This window comes from Triticum urartu, chromosome 7 (assembly GCF_003073215.2).
Source record: "Triticum urartu cultivar G1812 chromosome 7, Tu2.1, whole genome shotgun sequence".
Taxonomy (NCBI): domain Eukaryota; kingdom Viridiplantae; phylum Streptophyta; class Magnoliopsida; order Poales; family Poaceae; genus Triticum; species Triticum urartu.
In genome coordinates, this window is record NC_053028.1 from 344,654,390 (window position 1) to 344,661,304 (window position 6,915).

Consider the following 6,915-nt stretch of genomic DNA (forward strand, 5'->3'; position numbering starts at 1 on the left):
ACTTGCTGGGAAAATTCCATCGGTTAAATGTGTAATTAGTTTACTGCTAGCTTTTGTTTTCTATGGTATCTCATATCCATTTGGTTCATACAAAAATCAACAGTTTCTTTTGCATGTAGTGCATGATAGAAATACAAAATATGCAAACTTCGTTCAGTGAATGATTCTTATATGTGATTTATAGTTGTTATCTGTAAGTTACGACAGCTCTTTTTTTCCAACTTGCACTGCACACAAGCTACTAAAATTAATTACTCACGCCAACGTTTTTCATATACTCGTTTATGAGGATAGGCAACAGAACAGAGTCTTGCAGCAATATGGAGCGCCGACAAGGCAGGGATGACCATGTAAGTATATTGACCGCTTTCTTTCTTTCCTAAACTGTTGTCTCTATCATGTTTGTATTTATGATGATGGGTGGTTAACATACATAATATGGGTGCAGGAAGGGGTGCAGGTCGTTGGATTTGAAGTCCCATCATCACCAGACTCAAGCTACAGCAACCCTATCCCTGGAAACAAAGACGAAGCTCGAGAGCCCCCATTGATTCCTCCTCACCTGCAGCATATACTGCTGAGCTTCCCGCCGAGCCATGACGACGGGAGAAGCCTCCCTCTGCCCTCACCTACTCTATATTGCAGCTTGCAGCATCTGATGAGAAACCAAGGTAGTTCCTCGGCCTGGCAGATAACTCTCTAGACATAATTCTTTCACAAGTCACTGATAGCAATTTGAGTTATGCCCCAGTTTGGAATAGGTCTGCATCATGGAGGTCTAAATGTTAGAGATAGATCCTTGGTCGAGGAACTCTTTTCAATCAACAAGATTCAAGTGTGCTCTTCATTGATAACATGTTCTTTGCTACACTTGAGTATGGTCATTGCAGTCTATTTTATCTGAACTTGGTCACATAGTTGAGCAAAATGTAAACATAATTTATTGTTTTGGTAGGTATTGGTATGCACTAGCACACTGGCTTGGGGTGTCAATCTTCCATCTCACCTTTTCATAATCAAGGTGACATGATGCTTCACATTTTCTTCATCTTCGACGGTCATTTATCTGAGCACTTACTCCATTCTTTTGTAGGGTACTGAATATTATGGTGAGAAAACAAAAAGATATGTTGATTATGTTATCACGGATATTCTGCAAATGATGGGTAATGCTGGCCGACCACAGTATGACCAACATGGCAAAGCTGTTATTCTTGTTCATGAACCAGAGCTTTTATAAGAAGGTGGCATGTTAACTTTGTGTACATAACAAACAGTCCGATGCTTATTCATCTTGAGTTTAACTCTCATTATTGTGATTGTTTCAGTTCCTATATGAACCGTTTCCTGTCGAAAGTAATCTGAGGGAGCACTTGCACCTTTACTTACCAAATTTTTGTACTCCGATGCCTCTATGGCCAAACCAGTAGCAACAGCAAGAAGGACAAGCAACAACGAGGATACCTTTCTATGAGTCATTTTCAATATTTACTTGCTGTAGGTAAAGGGCATAGATTCGACTTACTATGTCTGTTACGAACAGAGTTCCCTGGAAATGTGTCAAAGCAAATAGCTGATAACCGGCAATTTTCCACCAATGGAATCCCGCGTGATTTAGGTACCATCTGCTCCCTTAGATTTTGCTTATTTGACTCTATCGTGTTAAATATTATGCAGCTTGCTAATGTTATATATTTAGTCTCTTATATGATGTATGTTTGGTCGTTGCTCTAGCCTCAGATCCAAGAAATCTGTCTGTTTGTCTATTTGACCAAAATAATCTGTGTTGCTTTAAAGTCCAGTAAACAAACAAACAACTTCGATGCGTGCCCATGTCTTTTAGTTTCACTTGCATCCAATAAATATAATTTTGACACTTGTTGTGTTGGTGTGCTGCTCAATTATCTCCCATCGTGTTCTGTACTAAATATGAGGAAATAAGATGAGCCATGTATTTTTGTTTTCAAGAAGATAGATCATAACTGTTGTGTGATAATTATTATTTTTATATCTTTCTGTAGGTTTTATATTTCTACGGATTTATGTAATTGGACCTTATCTTTGATTTATTTTATGAATGTACATTTCCAGTAATGCATTTCTGCTGGTCCTGTAAATGCTAGACATTGCTGAGCTTAAACTGTAATCAAAGTTCAGTTTATCACATGAGTTTATGAGGGACAGCCTTTGCTAGGAAAGATTACGTATGCCCAAATGATACATAGAACTGCAGATTTTACTTCCTAATGCAGATGTCGTACTGATTGATTCTCAGCTAGAAATTCCACACCAGACATCTCATTGTTTTTGTTTCTTCTCAACCTAATGGTTACAGTTCTAGGAACAGGGTATAGCATATCCATAAATTTCCTACAGCCATGCCCGCCTTATATACTCTTTGGGTGTTCATATACTCTTGCGTGTTCAATCACTCTAATCAACTAGGTCATAATGGAGCAGAGCCGAGGTAGTAATCATGTACAGTCATATGCTTGCTTGGTTGCCATTAAATCACGGGTGATTTGATTATTTGCCACCACTTAATATGGACTTTGACATTTTGCCACTCATTACATTGTAATTGATCTATTGCCACTTCTTAGTTTGCACTTTGATCTTTTGCCATTTCTTAACACAAAAACAATACTTGCAAATCATAGAAAAAATGGATGCAGAAAACCATGGACAAATTTACCCTTGAGCTCAGCCCAAACGGGGATGAACTTGAGCTGACAAGCCAGCCGCTGCCGCCGTCGCCGCCCCTGCTTCCCCGGCTCCCCGCCCCCCCACCCCCTCGCCCCGCTGCTCCCCAGCGCCCCGGCTGTCCCACTGCCGCCACCACCCTGCTTCTCCCCAACACGCACGGGCGCGCGAACGGCAGCAGCGGCCGCACATGGACGTGAGCAGCGGCGTCGGCCGCGCACGGGAGTGAGGAGGAGCGGCAGCGGCCGCCGCACACGAGCGCGAGGAGGAGCAGCAGTGGCTGCGAACGGGCGCGCACGGGCACGAGCAACAGCGGCGGCGGCCGCGCACGGGCGTGAGGAGGAGAAGTGGCGGCCGCCGCCGCACACGAGCGCGAGGAGGAGTAGCAGCGGCCGCGCACGGGCACGAGCAACAGCGGTGGCAGCCGCGCACGGGCGTGAGGAGGAGCAGCGGCGGCGGCTGCCGCGCACGGGCGCGAGGAGCAGCGGCGGCGGCTGCCGCGCACGGGCGCGAGGAGCAGCTGCAACGGCCGCGCACGGGCGCGAGCAACGGCGCCGGTCGTGCACGGGCACGACCAATAGCGGCGGCGGGACCGCCACCGACGAGAACCACCGTGGGCTCCTGGAAGGTAGCCGCCGCCCGCCATCTCCTAGCCGCGAGCGAGGATGAACACGAGCGTATGAGCACCTCTGTCTTTCCTGGTCACTGTAGTCGGCAGGGGTAAGTTGGTCATTTCAGGTGGGACCCATCTGACAGAGGGCAAAATATCAAAGTCCAAACTAAAGAGTGGCAAATGATCAATTACAAAGTAACTAGTGGCAAAATGTCAAAGTGCAGAATAAATGGTGGCAAATGATCAAAAACCCCTTAAATCACACCATCATATTTGTAAGGCAGGTCATGTGGCTCCCTATTTTATCATGTCCATGTCTTGAGTTAACTTGATTGCTTGAAACAAACCTACATCATCAGAAGTTCAAAACTGAACCTGTATAAAAATATCGTTTAAAGGAAATATAGTGCTGTAGAGGTTAGACTTTGTTGAGCCACATGTGTTGAAGTTTGTGTATAACTATGTCATGTAAATGGAATAGTCTTAAGTAGAGGTTTACCCTCGATGAGCTACATGTATTCAATATGTTGTACTGATCGTCCGTTTTCTTTGGTGCAGCGTTGACTGAGCCTATTGATGTGTAACTTGAATCCAATGAAGAACTCTTTACTCTATAAAGTTGGCGCAACTACGTTAGTCTTATCCGGACCTGGAACTAAGGATTGAATTCTTTTTTCTGCAGATACAGTGAATAGGTCGACAAGTGCGAGCGCGTCAACACTGTCAACGATAACGATGGTGGGTCGACTTGCAAACGAAATAGTTACTATTATGACTGTATTGCATTGGTGTTATGGCTGCCACCTTCAGCTACTGTGGGTTCCACCACGCCCAGGTGTGGCCATCTCCATTGCCTTTCTCTGGATTCACTGCCCCTCTTGGTTTCTGATTATTGTTTGTTCTCATATACTCTCGAATTTCCATGAGTGCGATCTAATGAATGAGTATCCCGTGTCTATGGCAACTCGCATGGCCTGATCCGGAAGTACGGGTGTGCTACATGCATTGCTTCCACACCAACGCCAAGGACATTGGATTCATCAAGTTATGAGCCACCCCACTGTTTATTGATTCCCTGAATCATGTGCCTGAGTATGATGACTGCTGAGTAGTAATATGTTACCCCATGCTTTGCTTTGAACAATATATATGCTTTGTCTACAAGGCCTCTTGGTATGGCGCACCAGTTTTAATTTGTTGGAGACTACCATCTGGTAGTGTGAGTTATTGCATAATGTAGTGTAATGTATGAAATATTAGATTCAGTTATTCAGGTTAAGTTCTGTGATCGTCACCTCATGTTCTGCCTTGCATTATTTTGTATCTGTTTGATGAAGGTTTAATTTCTAAGCACTATAAGGCATCTTGGAATGGACCGAGTTGTGCATGACTACATGATATTAGCTATTTTTGTTTGCTGTTCACACCTATATAAGTCTTACTCTGGTGCATCTATCTCCAGTCTCAGCCATTTTCACTAACCGTCACCTACCAAGTTTTTTTCTCAGCATACCAGTGCATTTCAAAGAAGAACAAATTGAGTGTATTGCAATTGCTCAAATATTTATTAAGTAGGTATATATACATTGTATATATTTATTTCCTGAATAACGATGATTTATTAGAAATTGAGATGATTTTCCTTTTGAAGAATGTTGTTTTCATTTCTCCACTTTTATCTCATTAATTGTAGGTTTTATGCTTCGGTTTTTAGGTTTGGGTGAATTATTTTTCAGATGCATATGTTGTGTCTGAATACATGAATGTCTGTGTGTAGCTAATTTCTTGTATTCTTGTTCTTTTGTATCATCCCAATCTTTTTATACCGGTAGTGATAGTTGCATTTGCGCACTTGTTTAACAGTACCATTAAGAATGGAAACCTCAAAGGAAGCAAGGACTAGGAAATTATCATCAAACTATGGTGTTTCATCGAGGCCGACCTTTATCAACAATGAAGTAATTGTGCCTGGAAATTGCTTTGAAATTTTCAATGCTTTGGGCCTAACTCATGTTATAATTTTGCTGGTAAACCACATGATATTGTTTTCCAGTCGCATGTTTTTCCTGCACAAACCATACAAATTTTATGAGCTTGCTTCACTACTATATGCAAAGGTATCATCTAAAAGGAATTATGGGTTTCAGATAGGCTCCAGTTTTATCGCTTTTCAGTATATGCATGCCAGGCGGCTGTACCCACATTAGGGACAAAAACTTGTTTTTGGCTCACGCCTAGCTGTCCATTGTATGGATCATGCACCTATTCCATCTGCCAAATCATATTTCCAGGGTTTACCCTCTTGCTTGCATTTCCACTCGTCTACTTTATGGATTATTCAATCTTATTAGTTTAGTATATAAACTGGATGTCCCATGCTTGGTAGGAGATACATAATAAGGGAATTGAGGCAAAGCAGTTGAAATTTAAGAACGTCGTGTCCTCCTATTACTTTGATCAATCTGCAGTACAATTTAGCCTATGAGCCAATACCATCAAGGATTCGCCCAAAGGGCCAAAGCTTAGGACAATATGTTTTGTTTACACATGTTTCTTCATCTCCAACTCAAAAACTTACGGAAGAGTGTTTTACATTAGGTGCTTCTCTGTCCAGATACGTGGCCACCACATCGCCATCAACGTCGACGGCGTTCTGGAAGCGTTGGGGCAGCAGGCCATGCCTTGCCCATGTTGTCGCTGATGATCCACCTGGACGATGGCCGACTGAGTTGCTGTGTGGGAACTACATGTTCGAGGACCACGGCTTGAGCACTGTGTTTCTTATCTCTGTTTGAACTATGTGTGCCGTACAATGCTCTATTTTTGAAACCTTGTTTTCAGTTCCTTTTGAAAAATTATTATCTCTGTTATCATTGATTTTTAGTGTCTATACTATTACTGTTAGTGTCCATACTATACTGTTAGTGTCTATACTATAATGTTAGTGTGTATATTGTTAGACTGATATTAGTATCTATACTGTCATTGTTTGTACTTTCTTCTTGATCTCATGTAAATATGGTAAACTTGTATCCAACGGAATAACCAAAAGAATAAAAAGAGTCAAACCCAAAGATAAAAAAAGACAGTGAAAGGGGTGCACCCCACCAGGCACCGCCCCAACTTCCTCTCAGGTGGCGCACCAAGGGTGCGCCCCAACCACTAGTATAATGGCAAAGCAAGGCATGGTATGAAGCTACTTAAAGCATACAACAAAAGTCCCTTACTGACCATAAGCCGAAAGGGATCGGAAAATACAATTGCAACTACGTGAACATAGCAATTATCGTTAACAGATTCAGACTTAGTGAAAAACTGAAACATGACAAAACAGGTATCAAGTAGGCATGTTTACGAACTCGATGCACTCACTACGGGGCAAGACATGACAAACTAAGCATATACGCAGCAAATAGACATGGCATAGAAGCTACACATGGCAAGAACAACAACATAGCATGCACGGATCAACTACAACAAGCTCGGCAAAATTGCTAAACATGTTAACAATCTGCCAGGAATATTTTATAGCAAAAGTAGAGCTCGATTGACTCAAGCTAGGTTGCTCCATAATTGCAAACAAAGACATGGATGGATAG

At 42.5% G+C, this 6,915-nt stretch overlaps 1 long non-coding RNA gene across 8 annotated transcripts; it reads left to right on the forward strand.

The window, feature by feature from the left end:
* The first annotated feature begins 713 nt into the window (after positions 1-713).
* LOC125521423 lies at positions 714-6,314 on the forward strand. 8 transcript variants are annotated; one of them, XR_007289266.1, is made up of 6 exons: positions 714-875; positions 956-1,021; positions 1,094-1,244; positions 1,329-1,618; positions 3,999-5,343; positions 5,915-6,314. It is a non-coding gene; the product is annotated as an uncharacterized LOC125521423 (long non-coding RNA). The 8 variants fall into 8 exon arrangements; XR_007289264.1 differs by having other exon boundaries at positions 5,931-6,314; XR_007289269.1 differs by having other exon boundaries at positions 3,999-5,274.
* The last annotated feature ends 601 nt before the right edge of the window (positions 6,315-6,915 follow it).